The sequence below is a fragment of the Papaver somniferum genome, chromosome 10, assembly GCF_003573695.1.
Source record: "Papaver somniferum cultivar HN1 chromosome 10, ASM357369v1, whole genome shotgun sequence".
Lineage (NCBI taxonomy): Eukaryota > Viridiplantae > Streptophyta > Magnoliopsida > Ranunculales > Papaveraceae > Papaver > Papaver somniferum.
Window position 1 is genome coordinate 150,805,238 of NC_039367.1, and position 26,629 is coordinate 150,831,866.

Sequence of the window (26,629 nt, forward strand, 5' to 3'; positions counted from 1 at the left end):
TGTCCGAAATAAGTATCCAGTCAAGGTAATTCCGCTATGACTTGGCATCGACATAGTCAGTCCATTACTAATGTTCCAAAAATCCTGTCATTTTATGTTTCTCTTGATGTATTAATATTGTCTGGACATCATTTGTTCCGGTTAATCAATCCATTTTTATTTTGTCTCAAAAACATTTTCTTCTTCAGTTTGTTCCATATTCTTTATATGGTATCATATTCTTGATTGATCCTACCAATTTAATATTTAACATCTATTTAACATTTGTTTTTTATTAAATAATTTTTTCTCCAGATTACCCAAATCTTGACTTCAGATCCACTTTTGTCAGTAATTGCTTCATTTCTTGACTTCAATCTTCAATGGAAACTAACAAAAACATGGCACACAATAATTTTACATAAAATCCATGGGGATCAACTTCAAATCCTTCTGTTACTCAATGCGATTCTTCTCTGAATTTTTCTTTACCTTTCAAGAATATTCCTAAATTTTTTTTTAACAAAACTTGATGGTCAAAATTACTTGTTGTGGAGAGATCAGTTATAGTAGCGATCTTGATCTCCACACATCTTTTTAGATATGTTGATGGATAAATTCAAGAACCTCCAAGGGAGGCATTTGTTGATGGAGTTTCTGGTACTAATCCTTTTGTTATATAAGATCCCCTATCTAAGGCTCTAACGGCTAACATTGATGAGTGTCCACCTATTTCCTACAAGCAAGCAATTAAATCTGCAAAGTGGTTGAGATTTATGCACAATGAACATGGTGCTCCAAATTCTGTTGGTATATGGACACTTGTTGATCCTTCTCTGGATACAAACCTAGTTGGGTGAAAATGGGTTTCAAAGATTAAATACAAGAGATATTTTATAAAATGGTCGTTAGTTTATAGTAAAATTAGGGTATGGGTCGTAGAACATGTCGTTAATCCGTTAGGGTCGTAGACTAACCAAAGACCGTTAGATAACATTGACAGTTTAAGTATACAAGAGATATTTTGTAAAAGGGTCGTTACTTTATAGTCAAATTAGGGTACGGGTCGTATAACATGTCGTTAATGTGTTAGGGTCGAAGACTAACCAAAGACCGTTAGATAATCATTCGTTGACTTTTTTTATTTACCAAGCACCCTAACTATCAATTGATTAACATTGGCAGTTTAAGTATATTCAATTGTTTCAAAAGTTTATTTATCATCTGTTTTATCTTCTTCCATTTGATCTGATGTAAAGAAATGCTACAAATTTATCCATTTTTTCTCGAAAAATTTCTTTTTTGGATTACCTCATATCAGGAATCGGAACATCGACGCAAGATGGTGTTCAAGCTCCCCTCAATTGAAGAAGATGTTTTACAAAGCACTTATAAAACCGAGAAAAATTATCATAGGCTTCAAGGAAAAGGATCGGACGAACGTGTCTTCTCTAAGTACAATTTATAGCGCACAAGCAAGTATTAAGAGGGTGGAATAGGAATGGAAGACCGTTATGCAAGAATTTGAGAAGATAGTTTGGGATCACAACTAAATGCGTATCATTAAAACAGGGCCGGACAACAAGCCCCTTCAAATATTCATCTGGCATCCTTTTCTTTCACAATTGACTCATACATGTTGTGGTGTTCTTTTGATGGATTGCTCCTACAAGACATACAAATACAATACGTCGTTGTTCAACATCGTGGGGCAAACATTGGACAAGGTATCATTCACATTGGCTCGGTGTTTAATGGAAAACGAGAGGGACTATAAATATCATTGGGCATTACGACAATTGAAATTATTATTCCCGAAAAATCAACTTCCTAGGGTCATCATAACCGATCAAGATGACGCATTAATGAAAGCAATATCCGATGTCTTCCCGGATACACAAAATTTCCTGTGTACATATCATATCAAAATCAGGTTATTTTTTTTTGGTACTCAGGTTTTGTCCAACTTTTGAGTTTCTAACATTTGTCCAGCTTTGCGTTTGGTACTTGGAAAAAACGTTGACCCGCGTTGACTGTGTTATATCTTGACTTCTGTTACATGATTAGTAATAAATTTAAATATAAATTAATTATTAATTGAATTTACTATTGTATCCTTACTTATTAATATAGAGAAAAACTTTTGAGATATATTTCGTGATTCATTATCTATGCCTTTCGTCGTCCTTAATACCGCACCAACACCATCACTTTTCCTGTCCCTCTATAAGCTTTGAACAATCACCCACCTATAAAATCTCTCGATCCTATTCTATAAACTTTAAATTTTATCAACCCATCCTCTTAAAACCCGTAAGTAGTTTCAAACAAACAACTTTGAATACATCAATTGAAAGTTTGAACCAAAAGATTGTTTTTCGGAATTTAAGTTTGAAAATCTTTTCGGTCTTTATGAATTTATTTTTTGGTATGAAGTTCATATTGGGTCTGACTAACAGTTCGTGAGACAATGAAGGGATGGCTAGTGGTTGTGTTTATTGTGAGTTGTCTTCATCGAGATGTAATTGGAATTTGTTGATATGGTCTGGATTTCGGGGATTTCTAGCAGTGGATTAAAATTAGGTTTAACATCAATGAAAGATGAATTTGGTGTTTTTGTGAATTGATTCTGATTTTACAACAAGGGAGTGGAGATGCTCTTATGGTTTTAGGGTTTTCGATGTATGAATGACTCGAAAAATTGAATGACAGTGAAGAATTTTGTGTTAAAGAATTCAATGAGAAATCAATTGAGAAGTGATATTGAAGTTTCCAGGTCAGCCTTGGGTTCTTGTGGTCATGAAATTGAATCTGAGATGGACAAGAAATTATTGGTTTGAGTTGTATACAGTTTTGGGTATAGTATAAGTGAAAAGTCAGGGAAAGAAAGAGTTTGTTGCCATATGATTGACAATGAATGATGCATGATTGAGAATGTATTTTGAGTTTTTGTGAATGCTCGGACAGTGGGTTTTTCTCTAATTTGAAATTGCAGAGATTGGAGAGCTCATACAAGAAGAATGGTTAACTCTCTGTTATATCAGTTTCATGAACACACATTGTTTGATAAAAGGCCTGAACGACCATTTCTTCCCAGCATCAAATTGTTAGCCATGGATCCAATGAGTTTGCCGCTGGTTAATCAGGTAACGTGGGTCGAGTTTGTGTGGGTTTTAGGAAGTTTTGAATCAAAAAGTACGGGGAACAAGTGGAATGGCCGAATGAATTACCGGAAGAAAGATTTGATGTATGTTAATGGTGGTCTGATCTGTTATAATTGAAGAGTTCAAAGCTGAACATATTATGGGGATTTTGTTTCATCAAAGCTGAACAGATGGGAGGGAATTTAGACACTTGATAAGATGGTGAAGGGAAGTTAGGTTCTCTAATCGGATATAGAGAAGAAGACAGTGAAGGGAAATTATTATTATGTAAATATTAGTAAAGTTAAGGGTACAGTGGTAAATTTATTTCATTATTAAATTTTATTTAATATTTCTTTATAATTACTAAACTGAAGTCAATATTTAACAAAGTCAACCAGGGTCAACATCTTTTCCAAGTACCAAACACCAAGATGGACAAATGTTAGACCAAACTCAAAAGTTGGACAAAACTTGAGTACCAAAAACAAAATAACCCATCAAAATATCATAAAAACTTGCCATGCCTTGTTTGACCCACTAAGGCGGATATTAAGAAGATAATGATTGTTCAACTAGAGGAAGATGTTCGCAAGAATAAACTATCACCCGAAGAAGAAGAAGATGAGAGAGGCTAGATAAAAGAGCGAGTGGACAAAGAACATGCGGAAAATCATAAAAAATGGTTGGATTTCCAGGCAGATTGAATGGAAATTCCTACTTGATGGGCCTCAAATTGGTAAATGTTACAAGTCTACCAATCTATACAGTACACATCCGATGTAGTTGCCTCCTCTAGGTAAGATCTGTGAAATTATGGTGTTGTTTGATATCTTCTTTGTCTGAGCCCACAATATTAACAATATTCATGTTTTGGTTTTTCTCTGCAGGGATCATCAAGCACAGAGAGTGGTGTTTCGGGATAGACTAATTCAGTTCGGAGAGAGTACTCTTCAACATGAATTTGGTATCAATTTTTGACAGTTTGTGCAATTGACATGATCCAACTGCTGAAATGGTAGGTTTGCAGAGGAAATGGTAGATTTACAGAAAATTGGTTATCATTGATCTAGAGATGTTTTGAATTGTTTGCAAGTTTAAATAATTTAGACATTAGCTTCTCACTCAAAAACCCAATGTTTCTGGTTAAGAAATAGGATTGGGACAAAGTATGAAGTTTGTTTTAGTTGGATAAAATTTCAGTTATGTTGCCCAAGTCACTCCCATCTACTTGATAACTCATGGCATTGTTATTTATATAATTTGTTCCAGGACAATTAACTCATATCATGTAATCTAGGTTTTGAAATAAATGTTCTAGGGATAATCTTTAACAGTCCATTTCTTACTTGGCGTTGGCAGCAATTAACTCTTGTAAGCATGCATATTTTGGTTCGAGCCTCCACCATCTTTACAACTAATTTGAGAAACTATAAACAACTCTTAACATCAGTTATGTTAAAGGAACGTAATGTGTCTTTCCTTGAATGACATTTAGCATACATTTCAGAGTACTTTGTGTATGACTTTTCACTTCTGCTTACTTGGAATTGTACATGTTTCGTGTGAGAATGGTTTTTCCTTAAGATTAGCTAGGATTGGATATATCTGTAAGTTATCTGGTCATGCGATGTACACACTTCATAGGTATAGAGGAAGGAAATTTTATGTTATAAAGCAATGCCGAAAGTGAAGTTCATAATCATCAATGTTTGGCCCAAGTAGTAAAACAGTTGTTTTTGCGCAAGTAGTTAAGGAGAATTTTAGCTCATATGCAGCTTCATTAGTTGCGTCTTTGCAATATTATTTTCTTATAGTAAACATGAATCTCATTGAGAAGATCTTAAGCAATGTTCTTCGACTTATAGCAAACTATCCGAATTCATTTTGGTGCATTGTAAGAAACAATATAGTCAGTATAGCGCTATCTGACAACGTTTCAAGTTAAGTAGTTCTGCGGTCTAGCCATTTAGTCTCTCAGCCTCATCTCTGTGCCTATTGTCTCATTCAATCTGCTTTAACACTTGCATTATCCAAATAATATTATATCTGCATGAATAAAGTACATTTTTGTAGTTCTTCAATATTACAACACTGTCTGACAATGTATATAAGAGTAGATATTATAGTACATACTGAACCAAGCATGCTCAGATGCTGCTAGCTGTAATGAAATTTAGTTTCAGCGAAGGAAAATCTTGAAACTATAGGAAGTAGTTGGTAATTAGAAATTGAAGATGCTTATTCAAGACTTTCATAGCCGTAAATCCAATCTGCTGTGGGAGGAGGTTGGCTTCTACTGAACTATTTAGTTTATCACTTTATTGGAAGTTTTTTGTCATACCAATCTATGCAGTAAGCTTAAATCTCAGGAACCACTATACATTCATGAGTTAAACCTGAAACTACCTTAGATTCATGAGCTAAACCATATTACAGTATGCTCATTCAAGCTTCTATATAGGCTTTCAATGTTGCACCATACTCAGGATTAGGGCAAAGTTTTTTTCATGACCCTTGGACACATCCAGGGTACCATAACAAAATAAATAAAAACAAAATACGAGCTACGTCGATGTCGTGTGGCCCCCAAAATTGCCTGCTTTATACTTAAGTGTGTGTAGTTTCTCTTTATCAACCAAAACAACCTACAATACCAGTTCATATTTGGTTAGCCGAAACAAATTATGGGATGACAATCATTCCTTGTCTTCGTGATCAGAATCCATTTTTTTTTGCTTATTGGCTGCGAGGATCAGCAGAGAACAAATTGATTCTTTAAGAGTGGCTCTCCTTGCCTCTTTGAAATTCCAAAGCTCTTGCACTATCTGCCTTCCGTTGGGATTGTATTCATTCATTTCCTCCATCACTCTTATCACTGCCTTGCACGCATCATGCCCATGTTCCTCAATAACTTCCTTCAATTTCTCATCATAATGATCATCAATTACTTCCTGCAACGCAAGATTCATTCGTATTCAAAATGACATCTAAAAGTAGTACTGGTGATGAGTTATATAACCTTTTACTTGTCACCATCCCTGATGACTTTAAAAGGATACCAATTCCAATTCACATCCTGAATCCGCTTCTGCCAAAAACACCACAGTCTTCGATCAAGCTCTCGCATTCTCTTCACTCCAATTACAGTATGTTCCGTTACCTCCTCTGAACTCAATTCCTACAAAACCATTCAGTAGCTTAGATTTTTTTTCAAAGTAGAACAATGATAAATTTAGACTTAACTAAGGAATTAAGCCCTTGCAAGCTATATTACATTATACCTTGATGAGTACTTTACGAGCTTCCTGAAGCTCTTCGTTGTAGGAGAGCTCCTTGACAATCATAACTCCATTAAGATCCTCAAGACCCTGAACTTCCTCTTCTTTCCCAGCTATACGTTTTCGGAGTTGTTCAATAACGCCTTTCGTCGGGTTCTCAAGTTCTATTAATGCCTTGTCAATATCGTGATGTTATTTTTGAACTTTAATTATTTTCAAAAGTATCTCAATATGGACCTGAAAATACAAACACCGACATTATCGATCAGAAAATTTTCTTTTGAGTTTATTATCTAAGAATGGAAACAAAACACGGTAGTGATTCTGAGGATGAGATTCACCTTTTCTAATGCGTGAATCTTCCAAGCCATTCCTTGTACTTCGATTAATAGTTTTGAGAAAGAAACCATATTAGCCACAATTTAATAGCTTAAATCAATAGCTCCTATAGTAATCGATCGTACAAAAAACTCATATAGAAGAGGGACTACGTTCATCGTGCATTTCAAGTTTCATACATAGGACTCCCAAGGGAGCGAGCCAGTGACGTGAGCGGTGTGGCTTGTAAAAGAAGGTGAACACTTGTTTCAAGTGTGAAGGAAGCATAGATGACAGAGTGTATAAAACAATATACCCACTGCTCTACTTGCAGTCAACTACTACGACAGTTTGCATCAGCTGGGAGATATAAGATGTACCCAGTAGAGAGAGCATGCAGGATTGATGGTGTAATAATCCAGGCCTTTAGATGATGAAGATTAAATTTCATGGCTATTACATAAAATAAACGAGATGATTTTCCCCTATGTCTATGTGATCGATGTGCCAAGTAGTTTGACAATAGGACTATAGGAGCAAGAGCTCATTGGTACATTTTAGTAATAACTAACTAGAAGAGGGCACGTGCATAGCACATGAATCATTTTTTTCCTCAATAATCAATGGAAGGACCAAAAAGTTTGCCAAAAACAAAAAATTAACTATTGTTGCTACCTACCTAATAAGTTCTCAAGATGAATTACAATCATGTATCCGAAGTATATTTTCGACAGTCAGATAGCCACTGCCTCCCTATATAGGCTTGTAGACTAATCAAGCTAGTTTATTTACTAAAATATCCTCCTTAGGGTTTCCATATTTTGGACACCAAGTCTTTCGATGAATATAAATATAGGCTTAAACATTGTACTCTACGCACATGAATAGAGTTTCTCCCTTTTCTCCCTCTACTTAGTGCCTCGATCTTCTTCTATATTCATATTATTTATATTTTCGTTAATATTGGGAGATATCAGCTTTGATCACGGTATATCGGTTCGATGCTATCAAGTAAGTATCACATTCAACCAATTTAATCCTTGGTATACTCGGTATTCGCTTCTCCTTACCTAATATTCTTTACCAATTATCAATGGAGGATCCAAATTTTGTTTCTGTTGCGTCTGTAACAATAAAACACTCAAGAAAGATGTTAGAATAAAAATGATTAATTTCTGGAAAGTAAAGCAACACTCAATTGGACTGCAAACAGAGGACAGAGTCACGTGTTCAACACGCTGTCCTTAACACGATATTTGACTGGTACGCCTCAAGAATGAGTGATGCCAATACCCTGTGGTCAAGTTCGTATCCAGGATAAAACTGCCTGTTGCAAGCACTGTTAGCACTACAGTACTTGCCCACTCTTACGACCTCAACAGAAATTGCGCACGGAATGAAAAATAAAGGACCACACAGGGGGAGAAGACTAAAAGAAGAGGATAGTAGCTCTTCTGGACACAAAACGAAATGAGAGAAAGTGATCGCTTTATATATGGGAGAATAGAGAGAGGTCTCATAAACGCGCATTAAAACAATTTCAATTAATTCAGATTTTTCCAACGGTTTGAAACGTTCATGCGTCATTATGTTTGATATAAAACGTTCATGCAAATTTAAATTTGAAATAAAAACGTTCATGCAAATTTAAGTTTCATATAAAACGTTCATGCAAATTAATGTTGATATAACGTTCATGCATAGACATAATGTCGCCCAAATATTTATTTTGCCAAAAAAGATAAGTATTAATTCAAAAATTCAAAAGAAGTTTTGCCAAAAAAGATAAGTCTTGACACACACCCGAACCCGAAGCACCGCGCGTGTGTGAAAATGTGTGATTGCACCAACTACCCCATTGCCTAAGTCCTCTCCCTCGCATAAAAGTGCTAATGACCCAAGGGACACTCTAATATCAAAATTTTCAATACTTATGGAGAGGTATCATCTTTAGTTTTCCCTATGTGGGACTAAAGGTTCATTCAAAAATAGTGAAAATGAGCTAGTGTCCTTAGTGACCAATAGATCCTAAGTTACAATCCCACCAAGACAAAAAACCAAACTATTTTATAAACTCATTTTCTCTAACAATCCCCCACATGAATGAAATACCGATAAAAAAATTAGAAAACGGAAAGCGAGAAATACCACTTAGGAAAGAGGTGTCCATGAGGTCTTGAACCTTTTCTTAGTGAGAAATTGCCGGAACTACTTGATGGACAGTGAACGCTATGTCTTGAACTACCATCGTTTGGTGTAATCCGAGATAATAACCACGCGTGATATCTCTCTAGGTGCTGTCGAGTTCGTGCTGTTGTGTCCTTTTTGGCCCTGGACAAATCCCGTTTCTCCGAATGCTCTAGAGAATCATCTCTCTTCTCATAGGAAGCGACCCACTTCCACATTCAGATAGGTGAGTTCTATCAAATTGAAACTATAGAACTCATTGAGACTTAATAGAAAGTCATCCTCACATGCAGTCACACTATCACGTCTACACCATAGGGAAGGGGCAGAGAATGAATTCTCTGATAGTGTTTACCTTGACCCGCCACAAATTAGTTTCTCATTCGAAACCTTGATCTTGGGATCTCCAGTCAGCAAGGTTGAGTATCCTTCATGGCAAGTTTATTTAATGAGCCTAAGCCCCATCCCCTTAGATGCATTACTAACTATCTCTTTGGACAAACCTTTCGTCAAAGGGTCCGCGATATTCTCCTTGGACTTAACCCAATCAATGGAAATAACGCCTTTTGAGATTGGTTGTTTTAGGGTATCGAGTATTCTCTTTATATGTATAGACTTCCCATTATAGTAGTTGTTTTTAGCTTTAGCTATGGCAGCTTGATTATCACAACGTATAGATATAGCTGCCACAGGCCTATGCCAGAGAGGAATGTCTTATAAAAAGCATCTTAGACAAGCGGCTTCCTCTCCTGCTTTATCTAGCGCAATAAACTCAGATTCCGTAGTGGATCGAGCTATGCAGGTCTGTTTGGAACTCTTCCAAGAAACAGCCCCACATGCTAGAGTGAAAACATATCTACTCGTAGACTTAGACTCCTCTGAGTCTGATATCCAGTTTGCATCATAAAATCCCTCAAGGATGGCAGGATACCTTTCATAATTCAAACAAAAGGTCAACGTGTATTTCAAATACCTCAACACTCTAAAAAGTGCATCCCAGTGTTCCTGCCCTGGATTACAAGTATACCTACTTAACCTACTCACATCATAAGCAATGTCTGGCCTAGTACAGTTCATCAAATACATCAGACTTCCTATAACTCGTGAGTATTCAAGTTGTGATACTCCATTACCTCTGTTCTTTTTGAGTTTACAACAAGGATCATACGGAGTATAAGCAGGTTTACAATCAAAATGATTGAATTTTCTAAGCACAGATTCAACATAATGAGATTGACTAAGACTATAACCGTTAGAATTTCTCCTAATTTTCATCCCTAAGATTACATCTGCAGGGCCTAAGTCTTTCATGTCAAAGTTCTCATTCAACATGTTCTTAGTGGAATTAATTACATCCATGTTTGTACCAAGTATAAGCATATCATCAACATACAAGCATACAATCACACAGGCATCATTTACAAGCTTAGTATATACACACTTGTCAGATTCATTGATTCTAAAACCACTAGAACATTACATGATCAAATTTTTCATGCCATTGTTTAGGTGCTTGTTTCAATCCATACAAAGATTTTTTCAGTTTATAAACTTTGTTTTCACAACCTTTCACAACCTCAGTCACTCAGGTTGTTCCATGTAAATTTCTTCATCTAATTCACCATGTAGAAAAGCTGTTTACATCCATTTGATGTATTTCTAGGTTATGAACCGCGGCTATAGCAATTAACATCCTAATGGAAGTAATTCTCGTAACGGGTGAGTAAGTATCAAAGAAATCTACACCTTCCTTTTGTTTGTAGCCTTTGACTACTAACCTAGCCTTGTATTTTTGAATAGTTCCATCTATGTTACGTTTCCTCCTGAAGATCCATTTACTATGGCCTTACACCCTGGAGGTAAATCTTATCTCCCATGTATCATTTTCTTTGATGGATTCCATTTCACTAATAGAAGACTCTTTCCACCACGGAGCTTCAGAAGAAGTCATGGCTTCTCTATAAGTCTGAGGATCAGACTCTGCTAGTGTTATGAAGTCAGGTCCAAAGAGGTTTTGGTTTATCCCTTTTACTCCTCCTAAGATCAAATTCTACTTCATCTTCCTCTAAAGGTAAAGTCTGACTGGTTGAAGGAACATCTAGGGGATCAACACCTCTCTTACGAGAGTCAGATTTTAAAGGAAAAACATTTTCAAAAAACACAGCATCCCTAGACTCCATAATAGTATTTACACCAATTTCAGAAACATCATAATTCACAACCATAAATCTATATGCAGGTGTATGCTCAGGATACCCTATGAAGACACAGTCAACAGTTTTGGATCCTATCTTGGTTGATTTAGGTTTAGGGATCTGAACCTTAGCCAAACACCCCCACACTTTAAAGTATGCTAAAGAAGGTTGTCTACCTTTCCACAATTCCTATGGAGTTTTATCTGATCCTTTAAAAGGTACTCTGTTCAGGATATAGCAGGCTGAGAGGATAGCTTCCCCCCACAAGTTCGAAGGTAATCCTGAACTAATTAACATGGCATTCATCATCTCCTTAAGGGTACCGTTCTTACGTTCAGCTACTCCGTTCGACTGAGGTGAATAAGGAGGGGTAACCTCGTGTATTATGCCATGTTCTACACAGAAATCTCCTATAGGAGTTATGTACTCACCACCACGGTCATACCTAATGGTTTTAATGGTAGTGTTCAATTGGTTTTCAACTTATAGTTTATACCTCTTAAATGCTTCTAAGGAATCATCCTTACCTCTAAGCAAATAAATATGACAGTACCTAGTACAGTCGTCTATGAAAGTAACAAACCATTTCTTACCGCCTCTAGTTTGAACTGATTTCATGTCAACTAGGTCTGAGTGAATTAATTCTAAGGGTTTAGAATTTCTATGAACATTTGTTCTAAAAGGTTTTCTAGCATACTTTGATTCTACGCATATTTCAGATTTGTGTTCCTTTCCCAAACTAAATTTGGGTATGCAGCCCACAAATCAAAAGCAGAAAAGTTTTCTTTAGCATTGTAAAAATCATACAAAGCATCCTCTAAGAAATTCAGAATATGATTTTTAGACATGTAATTGTTCCTCTTCCATTCTTCTAAAGAAGACTCACGACCAGCATCATTCTGCGATTCATCAAAAGGTTTCATAACATAGGAATCCAACTCATGCTAACTTAGAAAGAATAACATTTTTGACTGCCACCTCTTAAAGTCTTTTCCAGAAAACTTTGGAGGCCTTTCAACATCGTTCTTACCCATTGTTACAGACAGAAAACAGAAATAACGTTGTCCTTAACACAATATTTGACCGGTACGCCTCAAGAATGAGTGATGCCAATACCCTGTTGATTTGTTTTTAATTGTTGTAGAAAAAGTGGTAATAAGATTCGTTCAACTCGAATTTGTGAAGGGTTTTCGAAAATTAAATAAAGTTGTTTCAAAGATAATAAGAAAACACCGAGACCCTGGATTCCACCATTAACCAATTAAGTAAAAATTCTAATCAATATTCATGCAATTATTTCATTTAAAGTGATCTAATATTTTGCCTATAATAGATTTTTGAAGTAATAGTTGTAATCACAAAGCATGAAACATCAAAAGTTTTAGAACCAAGCATGCTCCATCAAAACGATTCACAACTACTCAATAAAAATCAATTTTCTATAATAATTCTATGCAAATAATCATGTAAAATAATTGCAATAAATAATTAAAATAGAATTATACCAATTTTCATGGAACAATGGCTTCCTACGTTTCCTCGGCTAAGGGATTTAGATCCTCATATTAATCACTTGCTCAAAATACATGCTTATAGCCCAAAAGTGTTTACAAGAGGTGAAACAATAAAACAGAAAAATTGCAACAGAAATAACTGTTGCAAAGGCGTTGTTCAATTGTTACAGTGAAAGAAAAGAAGACAGTTCAGCTGTTACAGAGAAGTGATGTTGCGAATGACGTTGTTCTTCCTTGCGACGTTTGTTCTTCAGCAGAAGTAGCAGAAAACGGACAGTTCAGCTGTAACTTCCTGCAACTCGATCTTCTCAGCTCTGTGGTGCTCTAAACTACTTCAAACTATTCGTCATCCTTCTAGGGGACCTAAGAATCCTATTTATACACAAAAGGGTCATTGAATCTTTCCCGAATAGCAAATGTCCTCCCAGGTGCCTTGAACAACTTTTCGAGCCAATTTCGCCGCAAAAGCTTATTTCTCCAAAAACACCTACAAAGAGATAAAATGCCGAAATAAATACAAAAATGGGTACTAACAATATACACAATAGAGATGAAAATAGACACATAAATGCGTCTATCAAATACCCACAAACTTATTATTTGCTAGTCCCGAGCAAATCAAAACTACAAAATAAAATCCTAACTCACTGTCGCAGGCATCGTCGATTGCATTTAGCGTATGCAATAAGCCTTTAAACCCCTAGGTGTCCCTAGTGGCCGAGTTATAGTCTCGGGAGGGCTTACAAGAGATATACCCACAAAACCTTTACTCCAGACCTTAGCTATCTATGCAGAACCTTGGAAGGCACTAAAGAATCTCCTTGGTTGGCATACTTATTGACTACAGGACGAAGTACCCTGATGCGAAATTCCAATTGTTGTACACGAGTTTGCACTCAAGCATACTAAAATTCATATAAAGTGACAGAGCTCTACTCAAATAGTTGCACTATGGACATCATATTCGGAGTCAAAACTAATCACATGGATAGATCAAGAAGATGGATATAGAAAAACATAGATGGTTTTGATGTTTACTAAGTGAACGGCGTTTCCCATATCTGTCTGAAGGCCTCCGCCAAAATGAACCTATCCTAATGGATTGAGATACTAGTCTGACTAATATCAACACACTGGCATATACAAGGGAACCAGTGGTCGATAACCTAACTCTAGGTCAACACAACTGGCATATACAAGGGTACCAGTGGTCGACTTTATTGAATTTATTCCTTTTGGTCAAATGATCTGGTCTCAATTTTTTTTTTCAACTTTTTGGTAACTACCATTTTTTTTTCTTTTTCAACTTTTTTTTTTCATGGTATCTCAATCACTCTAATTCACCCTAGCATTGGTAACAACTTGAATCGTGGGCCCCACCTATCACTTAGAGAAACATAGTTTAAAAACAAAATAAAATAAAAATAGAAGTGAAAAGGACTCAACGAGATATGGTGAAACTATCATGTTATTTCTAACACCTGAGCTCTGTGCTTTTATGAATAGACTCTTCTAGATGTTGCCATCTAATCAGATTGGTTCCTCAACTCCTACAACCAAAATGCTTCCATCCACTTAAATTGGTTAGTGCCATCCTAAATAGGCATAAATTTCTAAGCTCTGGAGTTTATTTATTCATACTGCAACTAAAAAGTTTCTCCCATACCCCCAAACTTAAATCTAACATTGTCCTCAATGTTCTAAAGATAAAATTAAAAGCATGAACAAGGAGAAACAATTACCATTTGAAGCAAAAGAGATAAGGAAATATATTACCGTGTCGCATGAATATTGGGTTACCTCCCAAGAAGTGCTAAGTTTAAAGTCTTCAGCCAGACATCAAGTTTCATAAAATGGCTAGTTACCTTTCAAATCATATATCAGTAGTCGAAATAACTGTGGGTCATCAAAACCAAATAAAACTGCCACTAATATGAAACAACTGCACAGGATCAGAAGAAATAACATAAGGAGCACAACCTCATTGAAAGTTTCTTGCAAGACAAATAGATTTATTTGGGGCACCCAATTGGGCTTCATATGAGTGTCTTGAAAAACAGATTCATCCGAAAAACGGGACTTTAATAGCTGGATTTCCTCCTGGACAGTTACGGGAGGATCGGGCTGTGGAGTCTGAATAGACTCAAGTGATACCTCATAAGCACTAGTATCGAGTCCCAAGTTAGGGACTTCTACTGGGGATAATTGACGATCACTACCCCCAAACTTAGAATTTTGGGTGTCTCTAGATAGACTAGTCACAATATTCCTAATTTCTTGACCATCAGGTTTCTGAAAAAGGTCAATTGCTTTCTCTGAGTTATAATAAGGTGGTTCATCCTCTAAATTCTTTTGAGGTATACTAGATGTAGGACTTATATGTTTCATATCTTGTATGGTCAACCCTAGAGTTTCCTTATTGTCTTGAAGCATGATTTCTGGCCTGCTATCCTGATCGGATGTTATAATCACAGGAAAACTCTTAGATGGCCCTAAGAATGCAGATTTAGGGTCCAACTTAGGAGGCTCTTCTGAACAAGGGATTAAGGTAGACTCAAAAGCTTGTAATGGTTCGAACCTAGCTTTCTATTTATCAGTATCTAACATAGGAAAAGAATCCAACATAGAATTCAATTGTTCAATATTGCTATCTTCGTCGAAATCTAAACCAAAATGGGATAGACAACTCTCTAGTGGGTCTTCAGACAAGATGTTTGGTAATGACTCCTGAACTAAGGATTCTATCATATTCACTCCTTCAACACATGTGTCATCTAGCTCATAAGGTAGCTTACTAACATTAAAAATGTTCATTTCGATAGTCATATTACCAAAGGATAAATTCATCACACCATTTCGACAGTTTATGATTGCATTAGACGTAGATAAGAATGGGCGACCTAAAATCACAGGTATCTGGTTCTCTGGGTCAGGGACAGGTTGGGTATCTAGGACCACGAAATCCACTGGATAAATAAACTTGTCGACCTCAATTAGAACATCCTCGATAACACCTCGAGGAATTTTGACAGACCTATCAGCTAACTGCAGTGTTATCTGAGTAGGTTTCATTTCACCAAGACCTAGCTGTAAGTACACATGGTACGGCAGTAAGTTCACACTGGCTCCTAAGTCAAGTAAAGCTCTTTATACCCGGTGTTTACCTATTGTGCAAGCAATGGTTGGGGAACCTGGGTCTTTGTACTTTGGAGTGGTAGTGTTCTGAATGATTGAACTTACATGACTAGATAAAAAGGCTTTCTTATGGACGCTAAGTTTTCTCTTTCGCGTACACATATACTTAAGGAACTTGGCATAAGCAGGAATTTTCCTAATTGCATCTAATAAAGGAAGGTTTATGGTAACTTGCTTAAAAACCTCCAATATGTCATTAAAGTTCGATTCCTTCTTTGTTGGTGCTAACAGCTGGGGAAATGGGGATCTAGGCACAGGATCAGACCTCTCAGGAACCGAGTCATCATCATTGGAAATTTTATCAGTCCCCTCAGTTAGCGGTCCCGAGGGATGAGATCCTGAGGGGTGAACTACAGTATGTTCACTATCGGGCATGTTTACCTGATTGTCTACTACTCTACCACTCCTAAGGGTTCTAATAGCATTCAATTGATTCGATGGTTTTGCACCTACTTCATGAACTCCTCTAGGGTTGGGATTAGTCTGACTAGGGAGCCTTCCGTTATCTCTCTCACTTAAGGTTTTAGCTATTTGGCCGACTTGAATTTCTAGATTAGCAAGGCTCTGAGAACTAGTTTGAAAGTTCTGCTTGGTTTCCTGTTGAAAACTAAGTTGGCTCTTTAATAACATGTCATGGCTCTGTGCTAACATATCCTGGCTCTTTCTTAGTATACTAAGAGATTCCTCTAAGCTCGTTATTCTATTCTCTGAAGAGTTCTGAAACTCACCTGAAGAGTTCTTATCTGAACCAAAACCTGGGGGAACATTAGAATTACTAAACTGACCTTGACTCTGGGCTTTAGACCACGAAAGGTTCGGATGGTTTCTCCAACCAGGATTATAGGTTTCTGAATATGGGTCAAACTTCTGACGGTTATCGAATCTAGTGTTATTATAGAGAGCATTGGCTTGCTCTTCATTATTTTGGACTTCCCAAAAAGGCTCCAATCTACCACTAGTGTGACCAACTTCTAAAGCTTCTAACCTTTTTGCTATAGCAGCAATTTTGGCATCTGATTCAAAGATTCCTTCTACCCTATTAACGTTTCCTCTGCCTAGAAGAATTGTTTTCTGGGGTACCCTATTACTTTCCCATTGTTGGGTCTTTTCAGCGATTTCATGCAAGTATGTCATCGCATTATCAACTGTTTGGTTTTCAAACCCACCTGTACACATGGACTCTACTGTAGTTGTGGTGGGATAATCTAAACCCTCATAAAGGATCTGAACTAACCTAACCTTTTCAAAACCATGATGAGGACATTGGGCTAATAAATCATTGAACCTTTCCAAATACCTATACAAAGATTCTCCCTCCTGTTGTGTAAACGTGCAGATTTGCGTCCTAATAGACGAGGTTTTGTGCCTAGGGAAAAACTTGTTCAAAAAGGCGGATGTAAGTTGTTCATAGGTTTCAATTGATTCGGAAGCCAAACTATACATCCACGACTTGGATTTATCTTTTAAGGAAAAGGGGAATAACCTAAGTCTTAAAGCATCATCATCAAGGTTTCTAATTTTCAGGGTACTACAGATTTCCTCAAAGTCCCTAACATGGAAATAGGGGTTATCATTTTCCTTTCCTAAAAAGATTGGGAGAAACTGTAAGGTTCCAGGCTTAAGTTCATAATTTGCTTCAGTTTCAGGTAACTTGATAAACGAGGGACGAGTAGTCCTAGTAGGATTCAACAAGGCTTTCAAAGTTGCCATTTCTGGCGCTATTGGACTATCAGGGATTTTCTCTTCAAACGGACGTTCAAAAACGGAATCTTCACGAATCAGACTCTCTAAATTGAGGTAATCAAGACGCTTAGAACTACTAGGTTTCTCTTTAACAAATCTACCTAGGGCGTCTCTTTTACGTTCAGGCATGCAACAGAATAAGGAAGGGAATTCTATGCAAACACAAAACAAGGCCGACTCGAATTGACCAATGCAAACCTAAAGATTTCTAGCAAACAAAAAGCATGATGGCTCCACTTAGATTGTTTCTAGACTAGCTTCTGTCTCTCGAAGGGGAATTCGTTACAATTTTAGCAAACCCCTCTGGAATCAATCCGAGTCAAAGTAAGTTGAATCAACGCGAGGGAAGATCAGTGGAGCTTTGATACCCAAGGCCTCACCGGTTACAAGGCGGCGCAGTCACGCATTCAACTCACAGAAACCGTCAAGAACTTCGAAGTATGCTCAAAAGAGTAACCAATATTTTTCAAACGACTTTCCTACTAAGATCGTTACCCTATAGGTCTCGTTCTAGTCAAAATTTTAGGCTTAGGTTCACGTTTGGTTTCGTGTTCCTAAGGCGGGCAAGAAGAGAACGGTGATGAAATCCGAACCCTTATCTTGTATGGCCAGTCCTTGCCCTTTATTAGGAATTAAAAGCAACAGTATTCAAGTCCTCAGCATATATTCACCTTAAGGAATACAGTAAACCCGCTGACAGGGGATTCGCGGGTGTTTCGAAAAACTTACCTCCCGTACCAGACGGGCGAAGAACCGCTGAAGTCGACTCGGGCCACAACTCCTATGTTATGTACGAACCCGAGGGGCCGAGGTGATATCGTAATCACCGTTCTTCCCTGCACACAGTTTGTATTTAAACCAACCCTTCCTTAGGGTTTAAACATAATAATGTCCAAAGTCCAATGTCCAAGTGTCCAAAAAGAAAAGAAAAAAATTACAAAAATTGCAAACCCTAATACAGTTCTCTCTCTCTTTTTTTTTTTAATAAAGAAAAATAAACAATCCCTAAAAAAAAATATCTAAAAAGAAATTGTCTTCTTTTCCGTTCTTTTCGCTTTAATCTTTTGCTCCAAGTCTTTATGCTTTAAGTTCCAGTCTTTACGAAATCGCCAAACTCCTTGGCTCAATTCGCTTTATGATCCAAAACCTGTAGACAAAAGACAAATACCCAAAAACGTAAAAAAGAACAAAAATAATAAAAACCTGTAGACAAAAGACAAAGGAAACTAAGTCTAAAAACCCCAAAAGCAAATCCGCGTCGGCGGCGCCAAAAATTGATTTGTTTTTAATTGTTGTAGAAAAAGTGGTAATAAGATTCGTTCAACTCGAATTTGTGAAGGGTTTTCGAAAATTAAATAAAGTTGTTTCAAAGATAATAAGAAAATACCGAGACTCTGGATTCCACCATTAACCAATTAAGTAAAAATTCTAATCAATATTCATGCAATTCTTTCTTTTAAAGTGATCTAATATTTTGCCTCTAATAGATTTTGAAGTAATAGTTGTAATCACAAAGCATGAAACATCAAAAGTTTTAGAACCAAGCATGCTCCATCAAAACGATTCACAACTACTCAATAAAAATCAATTTTCTATAATAGTTCTATGCAAATAATCATGTAAAATAATTGCAATAAATAATTAAAATAGAATTATACCACTTTTCATGGAACAATGGCTTCCTCCGTTGCCTAGGCTAAGGGATTTATCCCCTCATATTAATCACTTGCTCAAAATACATGCTTATAGCCCAAAAGTGTTTACAAGAGGTGAAACAATAAAACAGAAAAATTGCAACAGAAATAACTGTTGCAAAGGCGCTGTTCAATTGTTACAGAGAAAGAAAAGAAGACAGTTCAGCTGTTACAAACAAGTGATGTTGCGAATTTGAGACGCTGTTCTTCCTTGCGAAACGTTTGTTCTTCAGCAGCAGCAGAAAACGGACAGTTCAGCTGTAACTTCCTGCAACTCGATCTTCTCAGCTCTGTGGTGCTCTAAACTACTCCAAACTATTCTTCATCCTTCTAGGGGACCTAAGAATCCTATTTATACACAAAAGGGTCATTTAATCTTTCCCAAATCGCTTCGAAATCTCTTCTTTCCTTCCTTGGCAGTCACGGCAATAATCTCTTCCCTAATTCGTTTCACGCGTTTCTGAGCTCTCCCAATTGTATAAAACTCTTCCTTAGATAGAATATGTATCTTTGGAACGAATTTCTTTCCTTTAATCTCTCTGAATGTCCAAAAACAAACTCGACAGGGGCCGTATTTCCTTTTTTACTCTGTTTCCTTTTTCCGGCAATTCCAGCCTAATTAGATCGATCCAATTGCTTCTAATGAACTTTTTAAGTCATATCATGTCCAACCCAATCAATTTCCAGTGTTTAATCTCCTTGAAAACGCTTCAGAAATCATTTCAAATCTTAACAGCGTAAACGAGTGCTTTCCCGCCAAATTCTATAATTCAAATCGTGAAGAAGGTGTCCCCCTATCCTGTGTTGTTCTCCCTTTAGCAAGTGCCTGGAAATAGGTTACCCCTTATCCAAAGCGAGAGTCCGAATAGCAAATGTCCTCTCAGGTGCCTTTAACAACTTTTCGAGCCAATTTCGCCGCAAAAGCTTATTTCTCCAAAAACACCTACAAAGAGATAAAATGCCGAAATAAATACAAAAATGGGTACTAACAATATACACAATAGAGATGAAAATAGACACATAAATGCGTCTATCACCTGTGGTCAAGTTCGTATCCAGGATAAAACTGCCCGTTGCAAGCACTGTTAGCACTACAGTACTTTCCCACTCTTACGACCTCAACAGCAATTGCGCATGGAATGAAAAATAAAGGACCGGAATGAAAAATAAAGGACCACTCAGGGGGAGAAGACGAAAAGAAGAGGATAATGAAAGTGATCGCTTTATATAGGGGAGAATAGAGAGAGGTCTCATGTAAGTCTTGACCCACACCCACACCCACACCCACACCCGAACCCGGCCCGCACGGGCAACGACGTGCGTGCTTCGGTGCGAAGCACCGCGCGTGTGTGAAAATGTGTGATTGCACCAACTAGCCCATTGCCTAAGTCCTCTCCCTCGCACAAAAGTGCTAATGACCCAAGGGCCACTCTAATATCAAAATTTTCAATACTTATGGAGAGGTATCATCTTTAGTTTTCCCTATGTGGGACTAAAGGTTCATTCACAAATAGTGAAAATGAACTAGTGTCCTTAGTGACCAATAGATCCTAAGTTCCAATCCCACCAAGACCAGAAACCAAACTATTTTATAAACTCATTTTCTCTAACAATTTCTTCAAGAAATTTGATTCTTTAAATATTAAAATCACATGGTTAGGGTCTATCCGTATCTTACGAGTGTTATTTACTTCAAGCTAAAGAGCTAACTATTTAATGTGTACCCAAGAGATATTATAATCTCCAGCAATCTAATCCATGGAAATACTGGGTTTGGAATTTGGATACGCATCCCTTCGTGTAATATCGAATAAGCCTCCTATACAAGGAGAGTAGACGTGAGAAGAAGCGTTCAAAAGAGTTTAGAGTTTGTCCAGTGGATAAATAAGAACAATCTACAGTACTTGCGGGAGATGATACTTTCCGATCCACGGTCCTATGTAGGGAAACATTAATTAGGTCTCCTAGTTTGGGCAGTGTCCTGTGATAGTTGCTGCGTTTCTTTGGATACTCCACCCAACGCAATTCCTTCCTGCGCAAATCAGGATTCTATCTCGATGATCAAACTGGCTCATCCCGCTTTAGGAATTTCAGTTACCACCTTTCTATTCGGTCGGTGTTTACTTGATCACCAAGTTCGTGTAATTGTTCCCATAATTTGATTACTTGATCACCAAGTTCAGGTATGAGTTTCCATAACTTGAGTAATTGCTATATGTGTTTTCACCGTTAAATCTATAAATATGCAACTCCATATACTCCGTTTTTAGCTTTCATCCTTAAACTTATACATTACTACGTGAAATACGACTTTCTCCATGTTTTTCTTTATTTTTTTGCATGGGTTTGTTTTATATGTAGACTAGCTAAAAAGATCGAGGAATATGTTGTTCTAGCTATCATGCTAGTTAAATGTCGAGACCATTCATATATTTTTCAAGAAATTTGATTCTTGTGGAGATTTTAAGATTACATGGTTAGGGCGCACTTGAGTACTAGGTAGTTCAAGCTGAAGAGCTTATTATTTAGTATGAAAGTAGCATCCTACCCATGAAATATTGCAATCTCCATTAGAATCACTTCTTTTTGAAAGTTTTTTTTTCTTTATTTGTTTCTCCCAAACAGTCTTGTCAAAATCCAACATTGCAGTTGTTTTGCTTGGTGGCTGCTTTGAGTTTCTGATGTACCAGTAGTTTTGATTCAATTTATTCCTCCATTAGAAATATTTCCCGATAGATAGAATAAATAATTATAGTTGGGCCCATAGTAATTGTCCGAAATAAGTAACCAGTCTAGGTCATTCCGCTATGACTTGGCATTGACATAGTCTGTCCATTACTGATGTTCCGACAATCCTGTCATTTTATGTTTCTCTTGATGTATTAATATTGTCTGGACATCATTTGTTCCGATTAATCAATCCATTTTTATTTTGTCTCAAAAACATTTTCTTCATCACTCTGTTCCATATTCTTTATATGGTATCATACTCTTGATTGATCCTACCAATTCAATATTTAACATCAATTAAACATTTGTTTTTTATTAAATAATTTTTCTCCAGATTACCCAAATCTTGACTTCAGATCCACTTTTATCGGTAATTTTTTCATTTCTTGACTTCAATATTTAATGTAACTAACAAAAACATGGCACACAGTAATTTTACATAAAATCCATTGGGATCAATTTCAAATCCTTCTGTTGCTCAGCGCGATTCTTTTCTGATTTTTTCTTTACCTTTCAAGACTTGATGGTCAAAATTACTTGTTGTGGAGAGATCAGTTAGAGTAGCGATCTTGATCTCCACAGATCTTTTTAGACATGTTGATGGATAAATTCAAGAACCTCCAATGGAGGCATTTGTTGATGGAGTTTCTGGTACTAATCCTTTTGTTATATAAGATCCCCTATCTAAGGCTCTAACGGCTAACATTGATGAGTGTCCACCTATTTCCTACAAGCAAGCAATTAAATCTGCAAAGTGGTTGAGCTTTATGCACAATGAACATGGTGCTCTAAATTATGTTGGTATATGGACACTTGTTGATCCTTCTCTGGATACAATCCTAGTTGGGTGAAAATGAGTTTCAAAGATTAAATACAAGAGATATTTTGTAAAAGGGTCGTTACTTTATAGTCAAATTAGGGTATGGGTCGTAGAACATGTCGTTAATGCGTTAGGATGGTAGACTAACCAAAGACCATTAGATAACATTGACAGTTTAAGTATACAAGAGATATTTTGTAAAAGGGTCATTACTTTATAGTCAAATTAGGGTACGGGTCGTATAACATGTCGTTAATGTGTTAGGGTCGTAGACTAACCAAAGACCGTTGGATAATCATTCGTTGACTTTTTTTATTTACCAAGCACCGTAACTATCACTTGACTAACATTGGCAGTTTAAGTATATTCAAGTGTTTCAAAAGTTTATTTATCATCTGTTTTATCTTCTTCCATTTGATCTGATGCAAATAAATGCTACAAATTTATCCATTTTTTCTCTAAAAATTTCTTTTTTGGATTACCTCCTATCAGGAATCGGAACATCTACGCAAGATGGTGTTCAAGCTCCCCTCAATTGAAGAAGATGTTTTACAAAACTTCGTTGAATTAAATATAACTTGAGATGGGTATCTAACCATAGGATACTCAACTTTTGAAGGAAGGTTGAAGAATAATAGAAAGATTAATAGCAGCACCCATTATTAGATTCAAGTGGAGCAAATTTTCAGAAGTATGCACCCATTATACGCATAATAATTCGATGCTCTTTAGGCTTTGATCTCGTACAGCAATACCCAATCCAATATCTAAATCCCATTTTCCAGTATCACGTACCAGGTTTGGCAGAGATAAACCGCATAACGATCTTATCTCCAGGATATGGTTAAGTTTCTACACCGGCTCACCTGTCTGGGAAGCCTGTCGGGGACAGTAGTAAGTCTTTGGCACCTTCCGTGCCGCAGGTGGAGCATGGAGTGGTCACACCATTTAGTAGAGTTTACGCATTCGCGACTGTTAAAATAGCATGCACACTATATCCCTGCCCATAGCAAGCAGGGCTACAGGGAGGAGTCCCCCCTTTCACGATCATGTGCCTTGCATAGCCACAGGAAAGAGTCCTTCCTTTCACAGATGCTATAATGGTTTTACATGCTCACTGTTATAAGGGACAATATTCGATAACTTTTCGACAGCTAAGCACAGGGGACCAAACTATTCTTCCCCTCAGATGACCGAGGAAAAAGCTGAAGAGGTAGTTGGGCTTGTTGTCGTCGCGTGAAACGGAGGCAAACCAGCACCAAAAACCAAACACCAATCATACGCCAACATGTATTGTCCATCGAGCAACAACCGTTTCAGGAAGAACTAGCAACTCATGTCAGTGGTGACAAGAGGAACACGAGATCCCGAGACAAGTCATTCCCAATGGACACGCTGTTCGCGAACATACACGGGCCAACTCAAACTGGAAATAGAAATCCTACCTCTTCCACGTGAATCGCTGCTCTCCACTTCTGTCTGTCCAGTGCATCATCCTCTGTTAGGTTCCGGTTCTTCAAGTCCTCCTTCACCGACTCATCCCACATAAGTTTTGGTCGACCAAAAACAATCTGAATCATCCTCTGTTGTCGTACAACAGTACCCATCAAGTTAAAAATCTGAACTAAAAACAATCAATGTAGCAGAATTCTTATGATCTTCACGGATAGTGATCATCAGTGCTCTGAGTACTGTAGTATGTAAATGGATATCTTATATTGGAGTTTTAGAAACCAATTGGATTTGTTGTTGAAGAAAAGAAATCATTCCCAGCACTTCTGGACGATGGGTATGAAATCAACCAAACGACTAGAAACACTGCGCGAGTTTCTCATTTCTTCTTCCATGTTGTATTCTCTCGTACTTCAGGTATTTGATAAAATGTTTGTATTACGGTATAACTAGTGAAAAAGCGGGGGTTTAATAACCACACCCAATATTTCGATTGGAAATGTGTATGGACTAACTCTAATATCATTCTAGGAGAATCAACTAGACAATCATACTCAATCAAAGAAATACATCCAAGAGTTATATTTCCATTTCTCAATACAATCTGCAATCTAACATATAGAGATATGTGAGTCTGATTGATATAACTTGAACGGTACCAGATACCAATGTTCAAGTGTCAACCAATTTCAATCAACAACCGAAGGTTGGATTTACCAATTGATTGAACTACACACAACCTGTGATATTTCAATTATATAAGAAAATATAATGCGGAAAAGAAATAACACACAAACCAGAAGTTTTTTTGACGAGGAAACTGCAAATGCAGAAAAACCCCGGGACCAAGTCCAGGTTTGAACATCACATTGTATTAAGTCGTATATACACTAGACTACTACAAGTTAAATTCTTACTGGAAGTTGAGCTCTAACCAAGTCTCACACCTATTAAGGTACAGTCGCGTTCCTTACGCCTCTGAATCCCAGTTACGCACTTGATTTCCTTAGCTGATCTCACCGACAACAAAGAGTTGCTATGACCCAAAGTTGAAGATTATAAACAAATCTGTCTCCCACAGAAATGTTTATTCTGATAGATAAATTTTTCTCCCACAGAAATACCTAGAAGTTTTTTGTCCCGTCTTTTGATAAATCAAGGTGAACTGGAACCAATTGATAATACGGTCTTATATTCTCGTAGAACAACCTAGAAATATCAATCACCTCACAATAACTTAACTATATGGTAGTATAAGGAGTTATTGTGGAATCACAAAGAATGAGACGAAGAGATTTCATACTTCAATCATCCTAAGATGTTGCACTGGTACAACTTCCAAAATCCTTGTGTAAGGTTCAAATGTGTCAACTGACACCAACACACCGTATGGTGTTTCAAATCCCTTTTAAAGATGCAATGTGCTTCAATATGTGCTTCACAAATTCAATCCCATAACAGGGTTGCAACTGTGTCTTAGAAAAAACACCAACATACTAATGCATCTAAAGATGCTTCAAACGTAAGTCATTGATTTAGTTCAAGATGGCCAATCCTAAACATAACCAATTCTTTCGTAACTTTGCTGATTTCTCATCAATTCCAGTTATTTATGAATTCTTGACGCGTCTTCAACTTCATAGATTTTCACATGCACATATTCGTCAAACTTGCAAGATTCAATTTTTTGCGCATTTACTTCAACTTGTTGGATATAGTCTTTAACTTAAACTCACCACTTCACTTGTCAAATTTGAGCTCTTCCTCCATCCTACTTCTTCAAATTCCAACACTTCGTCTTTCAATGCGGGAGTTCAATATTTCATCACACGCAAATGTATGGTGTACCCCCATACCTACGAAGTTTTCTTCAAAGATGAAATAATTCATTTCTTTCTCCACACAAAGTAAGTTCCCAAAAATCTGTGTGAACACATTCCGGTATTCCATATGTGGTGATATTCATGATATTTTCATATCTTCATAAAACTAGAACTTTCAACTCCAACTCTAAGCTTGATTCTTTCTCCACCTTCACACAATGTTCACAAAATTCTAAACTCCGTGATTATACGTTCTTCAACTTCATGCCTTAGCTGCATGATTTAGTCTTCAAATGTATTAGCACACTATATAATACTTCTACTTCCATATTCAACAATATAGATTTCCATTCTTCAATCCTTTCATCACTGCAACTGCATTGGAAAACTTCTTCAATACTCCACCGTTTAAACAACTGTAAACCCCACGGAGTTAAATGGATCTAATGATTTCAGATTCTTATTCAAACTACGGTACACACCGAACAACTTCAAACTTATCGAGTTGCACCTAAGTACTTCAAACGAATGCTTAATATCTTCAACTTCAAACTC

At 36.9% G+C, this 26,629-nt stretch overlaps 1 pseudogene; it reads left to right on the forward strand.

Annotated features, from left to right (window-relative positions):
- Nucleotides 1–17,058: 17,058 nt before the first annotated feature.
- Nucleotides 17,059–17,158, forward strand: LOC113319944 (annotated as a pseudogene).
- Nucleotides 17,159–26,629: the final 9,471 nt, after the last annotated feature.